Source organism: Mirounga angustirostris, unplaced genomic scaffold, assembly GCF_029215605.1.
Source record: "Mirounga angustirostris isolate CCGP_5_RB_7025 unplaced genomic scaffold, mMirAng1.0.hap1 SCAF_13, whole genome shotgun sequence".
Taxonomy (NCBI): domain Eukaryota; kingdom Metazoa; phylum Chordata; class Mammalia; order Carnivora; family Phocidae; genus Mirounga; species Mirounga angustirostris.
The window spans coordinates 56,961,904-56,975,289 of NW_026991721.1; the positions used below are offsets into that span (position 1 = coordinate 56,961,904).

The 13,386-nt window shown below is 39.5% G+C and overlaps 1 long non-coding RNA gene and 1 pseudogene across 3 annotated transcripts in view; one reads left to right on the forward strand and one right to left on the reverse strand.

Annotated features, from left to right (window-relative positions):
* The window catches only part of LOC123857472 (uncharacterized), a 48,568-nt gene that overhangs the window by 8,917 nt on the left and 26,265 nt on the right, over positions 1 to 13,386 (forward strand). The window lies entirely within an intron of this gene.
* On the reverse strand, positions 9,600 to 10,227 carry LOC123856676 (large ribosomal subunit protein uL11-like; annotated as a pseudogene).

Consider the following 13,386-nt stretch of genomic DNA (forward strand, 5'->3'; position numbering starts at 1 on the left):
AGGGTCAGAGGGAGAAGCAGGCTCCCTGCTGAGCCGGGAGCCCGATGTGGGACTCGATCCCAGGACTCCGGGATCGTGACCTGAGCCGAAGGCAGTCGCTTAACCAACTGAGCCACCCAGGTGCCCCCCATTGTGGTTTTGATCTGCATTTCCCTGATGATGAGTGATGTTGAGTATCTGTTCATAGGCTTGTTGATCATTTGTAGACCTTCTTTGGAGAAATGTCTACCCAACTTGTTTGCCCATTTTTAAATTGTATTATACATCTTTTTATTGTTGTGGGAGCTCTCTAGTTCTCTCTATATTCTGGACTAACCCCTTATCAGATGTATGAGTTGCAAATCTTTTCTCCCATTCTATAGGCTGCTTTTTCACTCTGTTAACTGTCCTTGGGTGTGCACAGTTTCCATTTTGATGCAGTCCAATTTATCTATTTTTTCTTTCGTTGCTTTGCTTTGGCTGTCATATCCAAGAAATCATTGCCTCATACAATGCCATGAAACTCTTCCCCTGTTTTTTAAAAGAGTTTTATAGTTTTAGCTCCTACATTTAGGTCCTTGATCATTGTGAGTTAATTTTTGTATAAGATATAAAATGAGGATCCAACTTTATTTTTTTGCATGTGAATATCCAGTTGTATCCCAGCACCATATATTGAAAAGACTATTCTTTCCCTCATTGAATAGTCTTGGCACAATACAATTTGTCAAAAATCTGGACTCTCGGTTCTATTTCACTGACCTACATATCTACCTTTATGCTACTATCACACTGTCTTGATTATTGTAGCTTTGTAGTAGGTTTTGAAACCAAAAAGTGTGAGTCCTCTAATTTTGTTTTGTTTTGTTTTTTCAAGATTGTTTTGGCCGGGTCCATAACATTACGTGCCCATATGGATTTTAGGATCACATTGTCAATTTCTCCTAAAAAGCCAAGGGATTTAGATAAGGATTGAGTTGAATCTGTAGATCAGTTTGGGGAGTAATACCCTCTTAATAGTATTAGGTCTCCTGATTGATGAGCATGGGATATCTTTCCATTTATTTAGGTCTTAAAGTTCTGTCAATAATGTTTTATAGTTTTCAGTACACAAGTCTTTTACTTTGTTAAATTCAATTCTATGGGGCACCTGGGTGGCTCAGTCGTTAAGCATCTGCCTTCGACTCAGGTCATGGTCCCAGGGTCCGGGGATCGAGCCCCACATTGGACTCCCTGCTCTGCGGGAAGCCTGCTTCTCCCTCTCCCACTCCCCCTGCTTGTGTTCCCTCTCACGCTGTCTCTCTCTCTGTCAAATAAATAAATAAAATATTTTTTAAAAATTCACTTCTATATATCTTCTTTTTTATGCTATTGTGAATGGAATTATATTCTGAAATTCATTTTTATATTGTTCATTGCTAGTGTATAGAAACACAACTGATTTTTGTATATTGATCTGGTATCCTGCAAATTTGCTAAACTCACTTATTAGTAATAATAATGTTTTTGTGGATTCCTTATGATTTTCTATATACAGTGTCGTATCATCTGTAACTAGAAAGTTTTACTTCTTCCTGAGAACTGCTTCCTAGATGAGCAGCCTTTGAGGGATGCCTCTGACAACCCTGTCAGGTCAGGACTTGTGACAGAGCTTCTCCCTGCAGCCACTAGGCATCTTTTTAACCAAGCTGTGGACCAAATGGAAACAATAAAGCTTTTTGCAGCAGAGGAAGGAAGGAGGGAAGGAGGGAAGGAAGGAAAGAAAAAATAGTTTTACTTCTTGCTTTCCAATCTGAATGCCTTTATTCCTTTTTATTGACTAATAGTCTTAGCTACAACTTTTTCTTCTTCTTCTTTTTTTTTTTTTTAAAGATTTTATTTATTTGACAGAGAGAGACACAGCGAGAGAGGGAACACAAGCAGGGGGAGTGGGAGAGGGAGAAGCAGGCTTCCCACTGAGCAGGGAGCCCGATGCAGGACTCGATGCGGCGCTCGATGCGGCGCTCGATGCGGGGCTCAAGCCCAGGACCCTGGAATCATGACCTAAGCCGAAGGCAGACACTTAATGACTGAGCCACCCAGGTGCCCTGCTACAACTTTTTCTTAAAGTAATCTCTATACCCAAAGTGGGGTTCGAACTGATCATCCTGAGATCAAGCATTGCAAGCTCCACTGACTGAGCCCCCAGGCGCCCCCTAGCTACGACTTTTGTATAAGGTTGAATAGCCATGATGAGCATGGATATACTTGCTTATTACTGATATTAGTGGGAAAAGCTTTTGGCATTGATTATGATGTTATCTGTGAGTTTTTCGCAGATGACCTTTATCAGGTTGTGGGAATTCCCTTCTATTCCTAGTTTGTTCTGTGTTGGGTTTTGTTTTGTTTTGAATGGATTTTGTCAAATGATGTTTCAACTGTGGCCATCATGCGGGTTTTGTCTTCTATTCTAGTAATATGATATTTTATTTATTTTATTTTTTTTAAGATTTTATTTATTTATTTTTTTATTTGACAGAGAGAGACACAGTGAGAGAGGGAACACAAGCAGGGGGCGTGGGAGAAGGAGAAGCAGGCTTCCTGTGGAGCAAGGAGACTGATGCTGGGTTCGATCCCAGGACCCTGGGTCATGACCTGTGCTGAAGGCAGACGCTTAACGACTGAGCCACCCAGGCACCCCTAGTAATATGATATTTTAAATCAATTGATATTTGGATATTAAACCAACTTGTATTCTGAGACTAATCCCGCTTGGTCATGATGTATAATCCTTTTTATATGTGGCTGGATTCAGTTTGCTAGTATTTTGTTGAGATGATTTACGTCTTTATCTATAAGGGATATCAGTCTATAGTTTTCTTGTGATGTCTTTGTCTGATTTTGTATCAGAGGAATATTGGTCTCATAGAATGAGTTGGGAAGTGTTTCCTCCTCTTATTTTTTGAGAGAGTTCGTGACAGATTGGTATTAATTATTCTTTAAACATTTGGTAGAATGGGGCGCCTGGGTGGCTCAGTTGGTTAAGCAACTGCCTTCGGCTCAGGTCATGATCCTGGAGTCCCGGGATCGAGTCCCGCATCAGGCTCCCTGCTCGGCGGGGAGTCTGCTTCTCCCTCTGACCCTCCTCCCTCTCACGCTCTGTCTCTCATTCTCTCTCTCAAATAAATAAATAAAATCTTTAAAAAAAAAAAAAACATTTGGTAGAATGAACCACTGAGATAGTGAGAGCCTGAACTTTCATTTGTGGGAAGTTTCAAAATTATGAATTCAATCTCTTTGCTTGTTACAGGTATATTTAGATTTTTTACTTCTTATGTCATCTTTGGTAGTTTGTGTCTTTCTAGGAATTTGGCCATTTCATTTATGGCACCTAATTTATGGGCATACAATTGTTCAGAGTATTCTCTTACAATGGTTTTTATTTATGTAGGGGCAATAGTGTTGTCTCATCTTTTATTGCTGATATTAGTAATTTGATTCTTCTTTTTTTCTTGGTCAATCTAGATAATGGTTTATTGGTTTTGTTGATCTTCTCAAAGAACTCACTTTTGGGGGTGCCTGGCTGGCTCAGTCAGTACAGCATGCGACTCTTGATCTTGGGATCATGAGTTCAAATCCCATGTTGGACATGATCCTGCTTTATAATTAATTAATTAATTAATTAATTAATTAATTAATTAATTAATTTTTTAAAAATCCAAAGAACCAACTTTTGGTTTCATGGATTTTCTCTGTTGTTTTTCTATCCTCTGTTCCATTTATTTTTGCTTTCCTCTTTATTATGTCCTCCCCTTTGCTCAATTTGGGTTTATTTTGCTCTTTTTTGTTTTTTAAGGTAGTAGGTTAGGTTATTGATTTAAAATCTTTCTTCCTTTTGGGCGCCTGGGTGGCTCAGTTGGTTAAGCGACTGCCTTCGGCTCAGGTCATGATCCTGGAGTCCCGGGATCGAGTCCCGCATCGGGCTCCCTGCTCGGCGGGGAGTCTGCTTCTCCCTCTGACCCTCCTCCCTCTCATGCTCTCTGTCTCTCATTCTCTCTCTCTCAAATAAATAAATAAAATCTTTAAAAAAAACAAAAAAAAATAAAATCTTTCTTCCTTTTTAATATAGCCTTTGATAGCTCTAAATTTCCTTCAAAGCAATGCTTTAGTTTCATCCATAAGTTTTGTTATTTTTCATTTTCATTTCATTCATCTTATTTTCTGATAGCTGTGATTTATTTCATTCATTATTTAGGAGTGTATTGTTTAATTTATACATGTTTGTGAATTTTCTAAAACTTTCTCTTTTTGGGGCACCTGGGTGGCTCAGTCATTAAGCATCTGCCTTTGGCTTGGGTCATGATCCCAGGGTCCTGGGATCAAGCCCTGCATCCGGCTCCCTGCTCCGCGGGAAGCCTGCTTCTTCCTCTCCCACTCCCCCTGCTTGTGTTCCCTCTCTCGCTTTGTCTCTGTCAAATAAATAAATAAAATCTTTTAAAAAAAAACCTTCCTCCTATTGATTTTTAATTTAATTCCTTTGTGGTCAGAAAATATACTTTGTATTTCAGTTCTTTTAAATGTATTGGTGCCTTTTTTATGGCCTAACATAGGATATCCCATATGCATTTGAGAAGAATGTATATTCTCTGTTGTTTGCTGGTGTGTTCTATAGATCTCTGCTAGATCTCGCTGGTTTCTAGTGTTGTACAAGTCTACTTCCCTGTTGATCTTATGCCTAGTTATTCTATTCATGATTGGTAGGGGTTATTGAAATTTCTAACTGCTGTTTTTGGTTTTTTTTAAGATTTTATTTATTTATTTGACAGAGAGAGACACAACGAGAAAGGGAACACAAGCAGGGGGAGTGGGAGAGGGAGAAGCAGGCTTCCCACGGAGCAGGGAGCCTTATGCGGGGTTCAATCCCAGGACCCTGGGATCATGACCTGAGCCGAAGGCAGATGCTTAACGACTGAGCTACCCAGGCGCCCCTGCTGTTATTTATTTATTTTTTTTTGAGTAATCTCTCTGCCCATGGGGCTCAAACTCATGATCCTTTGTAAGATCAAGAGTCATATGCTCTACTGACTGAGCCAGCCATGCACCCCTTCCAACTGCTATTTTTGAATTATGTATTTATCTATCCAACTCTGTTAGTTACTTCATGTATTTTGGGATTCTGTTATTAGGTGCATTTATGTTTATAATTGTTATGTGTTCCTGATGGATTAACCCTTTATCATTAGAAAAAATTTATTTTTTTAATCTTTTTTTTTTTTTTTTAATCTTTTTTTTTTTTTTTTAAGATTTTATTTATTTATTTGACAGAGAGACACAGTGAGAGAGGAGCACAGGCAGGGGGAGTGGAGGGGGGAGAGGCAGGCTTCCCACCGAGTGGGGAGCCCGATGCGGGGCTCGATCCCAGAACGCTGGGATCATGACCTGAGCCGAAGGCAGGCGCTTAACGACTGAGCCACCCAGGTGCCCCGAAAAAAATTATTTTTTAATATATTATATATATATATAATATAAATACATATATTATATATATAATATATCATTATAAAAAATATATCTTTGCCTCTTAACAATTTTTGTCTTAAATTCTGTTTGCCCAATATCATTATAGCCACTCCAGCTATCCTTTAGGGGTTTTTTTGCATGATATATCTTTTTCTATCCTTTTAAGTTTAGCCCTTTTGTGTCTGTGAATCTAAAGTGTGAGTCATGTAAAGAGTGTATAGTTGGGCAATGAGTTTTTATCTGCCAATCTCTGCATTTTTATTGGGGAATTCAATCCATTTATATATAATTACTAATGATACAGGTTTTACAGCTGCAATTTTATTTGTTTTATATATTTTTTTAAAGATTTTATTTTTAAGTAATCTCTACACCCAACATGGCACTTGAACTTACAACCCCGAGATCAAGAGTCACATGCTCTACTGACAGAGTCAGCCAGACACCCCTATATATGTATTTTGGTTTTTTTGTTCCTCTATTTCTCCATTACTTCCTTCTTTTGTGTTTAATAGGTATTTTCAAGTGTACCATTTTAATTCCATTTTTGTTTCTTTTACTATATTTTTATAGTTTTTTCTTAATAGTTGCTCTGGGGTTACAATTAACAATCTGGTTATACAATTATAGCAATCTGGTTCAGATTAATACTGAGTTTCAATAATGTTCAAAACTTTATTCCAATATAGCTTCATTCCTTCCCCTACTCCTTTGTACTTTGTATTATTGTCATACAAATTTCATCTTTATACATTATAAACATATCAACACCGTTTTATAATTATTATTTCGTGAAGTTGTCTTTTCCCATTAAATAGGATAAGGAAAGAGTTACAATATAAAAACATTTATACCATATTTTATATTTCTCTACATAGTAACTTTTACTGGTGCTCTTTATTTCTTCATGTGGATTCAAGTTACTGCCTGGTGTTTTTTCATTTTGGCCTGAAAGACAACCTTTAGTATTTCTTGTAGGGAAAGTTTGCTAGTGACAAAATCTCCCTGCTTTGGTTTATTTGGGTATATGTCTTAATTTCTCCTTCACTTTGAAGAATAGTTTTTTGGTTACAAAATTCTGGGTTGACAGTCTTTTCCTTTCATTTTTTTGAATGTCATCCCACTGCATTCTGGACTTCATATGGTTTTTCTAATGAGACATTAACAATTGATCTTATTGAGGATCCTTTGTAAATGATGAGTCATTTCTCTATTGCTCCTTTCAAGATTCTCTGTTTATATTTCAATAACTTGACTCTAGTGTGTTTAAGTGTGAATTTTTTTGAGTTTCTCTTTCTTGGAAGTCATTGAACTTAGATGTGTAGATTAATTTTTTATATAAAATTTGGCCTTGAAATCAAGGTTTTGGCCTTAATTTATCCAAATATTATTTATGTTTTTATTCTCTCTCTGCTCCTTCTAGGACTCTCATTGTGCATATTTTAGTATGCTTAATGGTATTCCCACAGGTCTCTGTGTTTCTGTTTATTTTTCTTCCTTAAGTTTGTTCTTTTTTTTTTTTAAGATTTTATTTTCTTAAGTAATCTCTGCACCCAATGTGGGGCTCAAACTCACAACTCTGTGAGTGAGAGTCTCATATTCCACCGACTGAGCTGGCCAGGTGCCCCTTATTCTGTTTGTTCTTAAGAATGGACAATTTCTATTTTCAAGTTTGTAGATTCTTTCTTCTATCACTTCAGATCTGCTGCTGAGCACCTCTAGTAAAAAATGTTTAAATTCAGACTTTATTTTTTTCTTTAAAAAGCAACTTATGGTGCCCGACAAAATTGAGGGGAAGGTATAAGGATTTCCCATATACCCCCTGCCTCCAAACATGCATAACTTCCTCCATTATAACATCCCAAACCAGAGTAGTACATTTGTTACAACTGATAAACCTATACTGACACATCTTAATCATCTGAAGTCCATAGTTTAGATTACAGTTCACTCTTGGTGTTGTACATTCTTTAGGTGTGGACAAATGGATGATATATGTCATTATCATATAGAGTATTTTCATTGCCCTAAAAATATCCTCTGCTCTGGGGTGCCTGGCTGACTCAGTCAATAGAACATGGGACTCTTGATCTCAGGGTTGTAAATTTTTTTTTAAAGATTTATTTATTTATTTTAGAGAGAGAGAATGAGAGAGAGAGAGAGAGCGCATGAGAGGGGGAGGATCAGAGGGAGAAGCAGACTCCCTGCCGAGCAGGGAGCCTGATGCGGGACTCGATCCCGGGACTCCAGGATCATGACCTGAGCCAAAGGCAGTCGCTTAACCAACTGAGCCACCCAGGCACCCATCAGAGTGGTAAATTTGAGCCCCATGTTGGGAATAGAGATTATTTAAAAAAAAAAAATCTTAAAAAAAAAAGATACCCTCTACTCTACATATTTATCCCTCCTTCTCCCCAGCTCCCAGCAACCACTGATCTTTATAATGTCCATAGTTTTTGCCTTTTCCAGAAATTCATATAGTTGGAATCATATAGTATATAATCTTTCCATGTTGGCTTCTTTCACTTAGTAATATGCATTTAAGCTTCCTCTATCTCTTGGGGCACCTGGGTGGCTTAGTGGCTTAAGCGGCTGACTCTTGGTTTCCGCTCAGGTCTTGATCTCACGGTCGCGACATCAAGCCCTCCATCGGGCTCTGTGCTCAGTGCAGAGTCTGCTTCAGATTTTCTCTCCCTCTCTCTCCAGCTCTCTCTCTCTCCCTCAAATAAATACATAAAATCTTTTTTAAAAAAGTTTCGGGGCACCTGGGTGGCTCAGTCGTTAAGCGTCTGCCTTCAGCTCAGGTCATGATCCCAGGGTCCTGGGATGGAGCCCCGCATCGGGCTCCCTGCTCAGCTGGGAGTCTGCTTCTCCCTCTCCCTCTCGCCCTGCTTGTGTTCCCTCTTTCGCTGTGTCTCTCTCTGTCAAATAAATAAATAAAATTTTTTTAAAAAAAGTTTCATCCATCTCTTTTCATAGCTTGATAGTTCATTTCTTTTTTTTTTTTTTTAAGATTTTATTTATTTACTCGAGAGAGCACAGAGGGAGAGTGAAAGGGAGAAGCAAACTCCCCACTGAGCAGTGAGCCCGATGTGGGGCTTGATCCCAGGACCCTGGGATCATGACCCGAGCAGAAGGCAGACGCTCAACTGACTGAGCCACCCAGGTGCCCCAGTTCATTTCTTTTTTAGTGCTGAATAAAATTCCATAGTCTGGATGTACCACAGCTCATTTATCCATTCACCTATTAAAGGACATCTTGATTGCTTCAACATTTGGCAATTATGAATAAAGCTGCTATAAGTATTCATGTACAGATTTTTTTTTAAAGATTTTATTTATTTGACAGAGACACAGAGAGAGAGGGAACACAAACAGGGGCAGTGGGAGAGGGAGAAGCAGGCTTCCCGCGGAGCAGGGAGCCCAACGCGGGGCTTGATCCCAGGACCATGACCTGACCTGAATGAAGGCAGACGCTAAATGACTGAGCCACCCAGGTGCCCCCCATGTACAGATTTTTATGTGGACATAAGTTTTCAACTCCTTTGGGGAAATATCAGATTGTATGGTAAGAATATGTTTAGTTTTGTTAAGAAACTGCCAAACAGTCTTTCTAAGTGGCTGTATCATTTTGCATTTTCATTCATTTGCAGTGAATGAGAATTCTTGCTGCTCCACATCCTCACCAGCATTTGGTGTTGTCAATGTTCCAGATTCTGGCCATTCTAATAGGTGTATAGTGGTATCTCACTGTTGTTTTAATTTGCATTTCCCTGATGCTGTATGATGTGGAGCATCTTTGCATATGTTTGTTTGCCATTTTCATATCATCTTGGCTGAAGTGTCTGCTAATTAAGGTCTTTGGCTTATTTTTAAATCAGGTTGTTGATTTTCTTGTTGTTGGGTTTTAAGAATTTCTTTCTGTATTTTAGAAAACAGTCCTTTACAGATACGTCTTTTGCAAATATTGTGTCCCAGTCTGTGGCTTGTCTTTTCATTCTGTTAACATCTTTTACAGAGCAGAAAATTTTAATTTTAATTAAGACCAGCTTGTCAGTTCTTTCTTTCATGGATCATGCCTTTGGTTTTGTATCTTTTTTTTTTTTTTTTTGGTCGTCAAATGATCCTTTATTGAAACATTTGCCTTTGTAGTTAACTAGCTGGGCATTCCACCGCACCACTGTTGATGTCATCTATGATGTCATGAGGGTGGCGGCCGTCAACATCGCAGCCCACAGACTGGGCAGTCCCCAGGATTTCTTTAATGGTTCCAGAGAGTTCTCTGGCTAAAGATCAGTGTCGCATCTGTTGGGCAATATTGACAGTCTCATCAAAAGTGATATTTCCACTGTGCTTAATGTTTTTCTGCTTCTTTCTGTCTCTTGGTGGTTCCTTGAGGGCTTTGAGAATCAGGGCAGAGACAGAAGGTACCACTTCAATCTGGGCCTGTCTGTTCTGAATGGTCAGTTTCACCATAATCTTTAGACCCTTCCAATCACTGGTTGCCTTGGCGATGTCATCACCAACCTTTTTTGGAGACAGACCCAGTGGGCCGATCTTCGGGGCCAGGGTAGATGCACTGACTTCACCACCAGTGCACCTCAGGTACACGACTTTGATCTCGTTGGGGTTGAACTTAGGCGGCATGGCGGAAGTGGCTGGTGTCGGATGAACCCGGATTCGGGACAACCGAAGAAAGTTGCACCTTTGCCTCCCCGAGCCGAAAGCCAAAAGCTGGTTTTGTATCTTAAAAGTCATCACCAAACCCAAGGTGACCTGGATTTTCTTCTACATTATCTTCTAGGAGTTTTATATTTTGCACCTGTGATCTCTTCAGGTCTGTGATCCATTTTAAGTTAATTTTGCGCCTTCACAAAAAGTGTGAAGTGTGTAGTGTGTGTAGATTTTTATCATTTTGTATGTGATGGCCAGTTGTTACAGCTACATTTGTTGAAATTACCACTGCCCCTTTGTCAAATATCAGTTGAGTATACTTACGTGAGTATATTTGTGGACTCTGTTCTGTTCCATTGATCAATTTGTTTATTCTTTTGCCAAAACCACTTTGTCTTGATTACTGTAGCTTTGCAGTATGTCTTGAAGTCAGAGATTGTCATTCATCTAACTTTGTTCTCCTCAATGTTGTGTTGGTTATTCCGGGTCTTTTGCCTCTCCATATAAACTATAGAATCAGTTTGTCAGTATCTACCAAGCAAATTGCTGGGGTTTTGATTGGGATGGCATTGGGTCTATAGATCAAGTTGGGAACGCCTGCAGTCTTGACTATATTGAGTCTTCCTATCCATAAACATGGACTATTTCTCCATTTATTTAGTTCCTTGATTTTGTTCATCAGTTTTGTAGTTTTCCTCACAAAGGTATTATACATAGTTTGTTAGATTTTCACCTAAGTATTTCATTTTTATGGATGCTATTATAAATGATATATATTTTTAATTTCAAATTCCACTTGTTCATTGCTAGTATGCGGGAAGGCAATTGGTTTCCATATATTAATCTTATATTCTTCACCCTTGCTATAATCACTTACTAGTGCCAGGAATTTTTTTTTTTGTCATTTCTTCAGATTTTCTATATAAACTAACATGTGATCTACGAACAAAGACACTTTTATTTCTTTATTCCCAATCTATACCTTTTATTTCCTTTTCTTGTCCTGATGCATTACTTAGAACTTGCAGTTCAAGGTTGAGAAGTGGTGAGAGGAGACATCCTTGCCTTGTACCTGATCTTAGTGGGAAAGCTTTGAGTTTCTCACCATTAAGTATATTAGCTCTAGGTTTTTTGGTAGATATTCTTTATCAAGTTGAGGAGTTTCTAGCAAATTTTTCATTTCGGTTTATTGTACTATTCTACCCCAAATTTCTTTTTTTAAAAAATATTATTTGAGAGAGAGAGTATGGAGGGGAGGGGCAAAGGGAGAAGGAGAGAGAGAATCCTCAAGCAGATTCCCCACTGAGTGCAGAGCCCGATGTCCCAGGACCCTAAGATCATGACTTGAGCTGAAATCGAGTCAGATGCTTAACCAACTGAGCCACCCAGGCACCTCTCTACCCCTAATTTCTATTTCATTATTTATTTTTTTAAAGATTTTATTTTTATTTATTTGACAAAGAGAGAGAGCACAAGCAGGGGGAGCAGGCAGAAGGAAAGGGAGAAGGAGCCTCACCAAGCAGGGAACCCAATGAAGGGCTCAATCCCAAGACCCTGGGATCATGACCTGAGCTGAAGACAGACACTTAACGACTGAACCACCCAGGTGCCCCTCTATTCATTTTTTAAATGATTTTTGTTTCTTTATTGGTGTTCTCTATTTGGTAAGACATCATTTTCATATTTCTTTGAATTCTTTTTTTTAATATTTTATTTATTTATTTGACACAGAAAGAGAGAGAGAACAGCAGGGGGAGTGGCAGGCAGAGGGAGAGGGAGAAGCAGGCTCACCGAGCAGGGAATCCGATGCGGGGCTCAATCCCAGGACCCTGGGATCATGACCTGAGCCGAAGGCAGATGCTTAACAACTGAACTACCCAGGCACCCCTCCTAGAATTCTTTAGACATAGTTTCCTCTAGTTCTTCACAAATGAGATCAAGAGTCGCATGCTCTACTCACTGAACCAGCCAGCTGCCCCTAGTTCTTATTTATAAGAGCTGATTTAAAGTCTTTGTCTAATAAGTCCAATAGCTGGGCTTGCTCTGGGACAATTTTTATTGATTGCTATGTTCCCCCTGTGTATAGCTCACAGTTTCCTGTTTCTTTGAATTTCTCATATTTTTTGTTGAAAACTGGGTAACTTTTTATTTTTATTTATTTATTTTTTAAAGATTTTATTTATTTGACAGAGAGAGAGATAGCAAGAGCAGGAACACAAACAGGGGGAGTGGGAGAGGGAGAAGCGGGCCTCCCGTGGAGCAGGGAGCCCGACGCAGGGCTTGATCCCAGGACCCTGGGATCATGACCTGAGCCGAAGGCAGACATTTAACGACTGAGCCACCCAGGCACCCCCAAAACTGGGTAACTTTTTAAAAAGATTTTATTTTTAACTGGTCTCTGCACCCAATATGAGGTTCAAACGCACAACCCCAAGATCAAGAGTTGCATCTTCCACTGACTGAACCAGCCAGGTGCCTCCAAAACTGGGTATTTTTTTTAAAGGTTTATTTGTTGGTGCACCTGTGTGGCTCAGTCAGTTAAGCATCTGACTGTTGGTTTCTGCTCAGGTCATGATCTCAGGGTCCCGAGATCCAGCCCTGCATCGGGCTCCACGCTCAGCATGGAATCTGCTTGTCCCTCTCCTTCTGCTCCTCCCCCTGCTCTCTCTCATAAATAAATAAAATCTTTAAAAAAAGATTTATTTATTTTTATTTTTTAGGGAGGGGGGAGCATGAGTGGGGGAGAGGGGCAGAGGGAAAGGGAGAGAGAGAATCCTTAAGCAGACTCTCTGCTGAGCACGGAGCCCAACAAAGGGCTCAATCCCAGCACACCACGATCATGACCTGAGCTGAAATCAAGAGTCGGACACTCAACCAACTGAGCCACCCAAGCATCCCAAAACTGGGTATTTTATTTTATTTATTTATTTATTTTTAAGACTTTATTTATTCATTTGACAGAGAGAGAGACAGCGAGAGAGGGAACACAAGTAGAGGGAGTGGGAGAGGGAGAAGCAGGATTCACTCTGAGCAGGGAGCCCTATGTAGGGCTTGATCCCAGGACCCTGGGATCATGACCTGAGCTGAAGGAAGACGCTTAACGGCTGAGCCACCCAGATGCCTCCAAAACTGGGTATTTTAAATAATATAATGTGGCAACTCTGGAAATCAGATTTCTCTAACCATGGCTTCTTATTATTGCTGCTTATTTGTTTATCGACTTTCATGAACTAA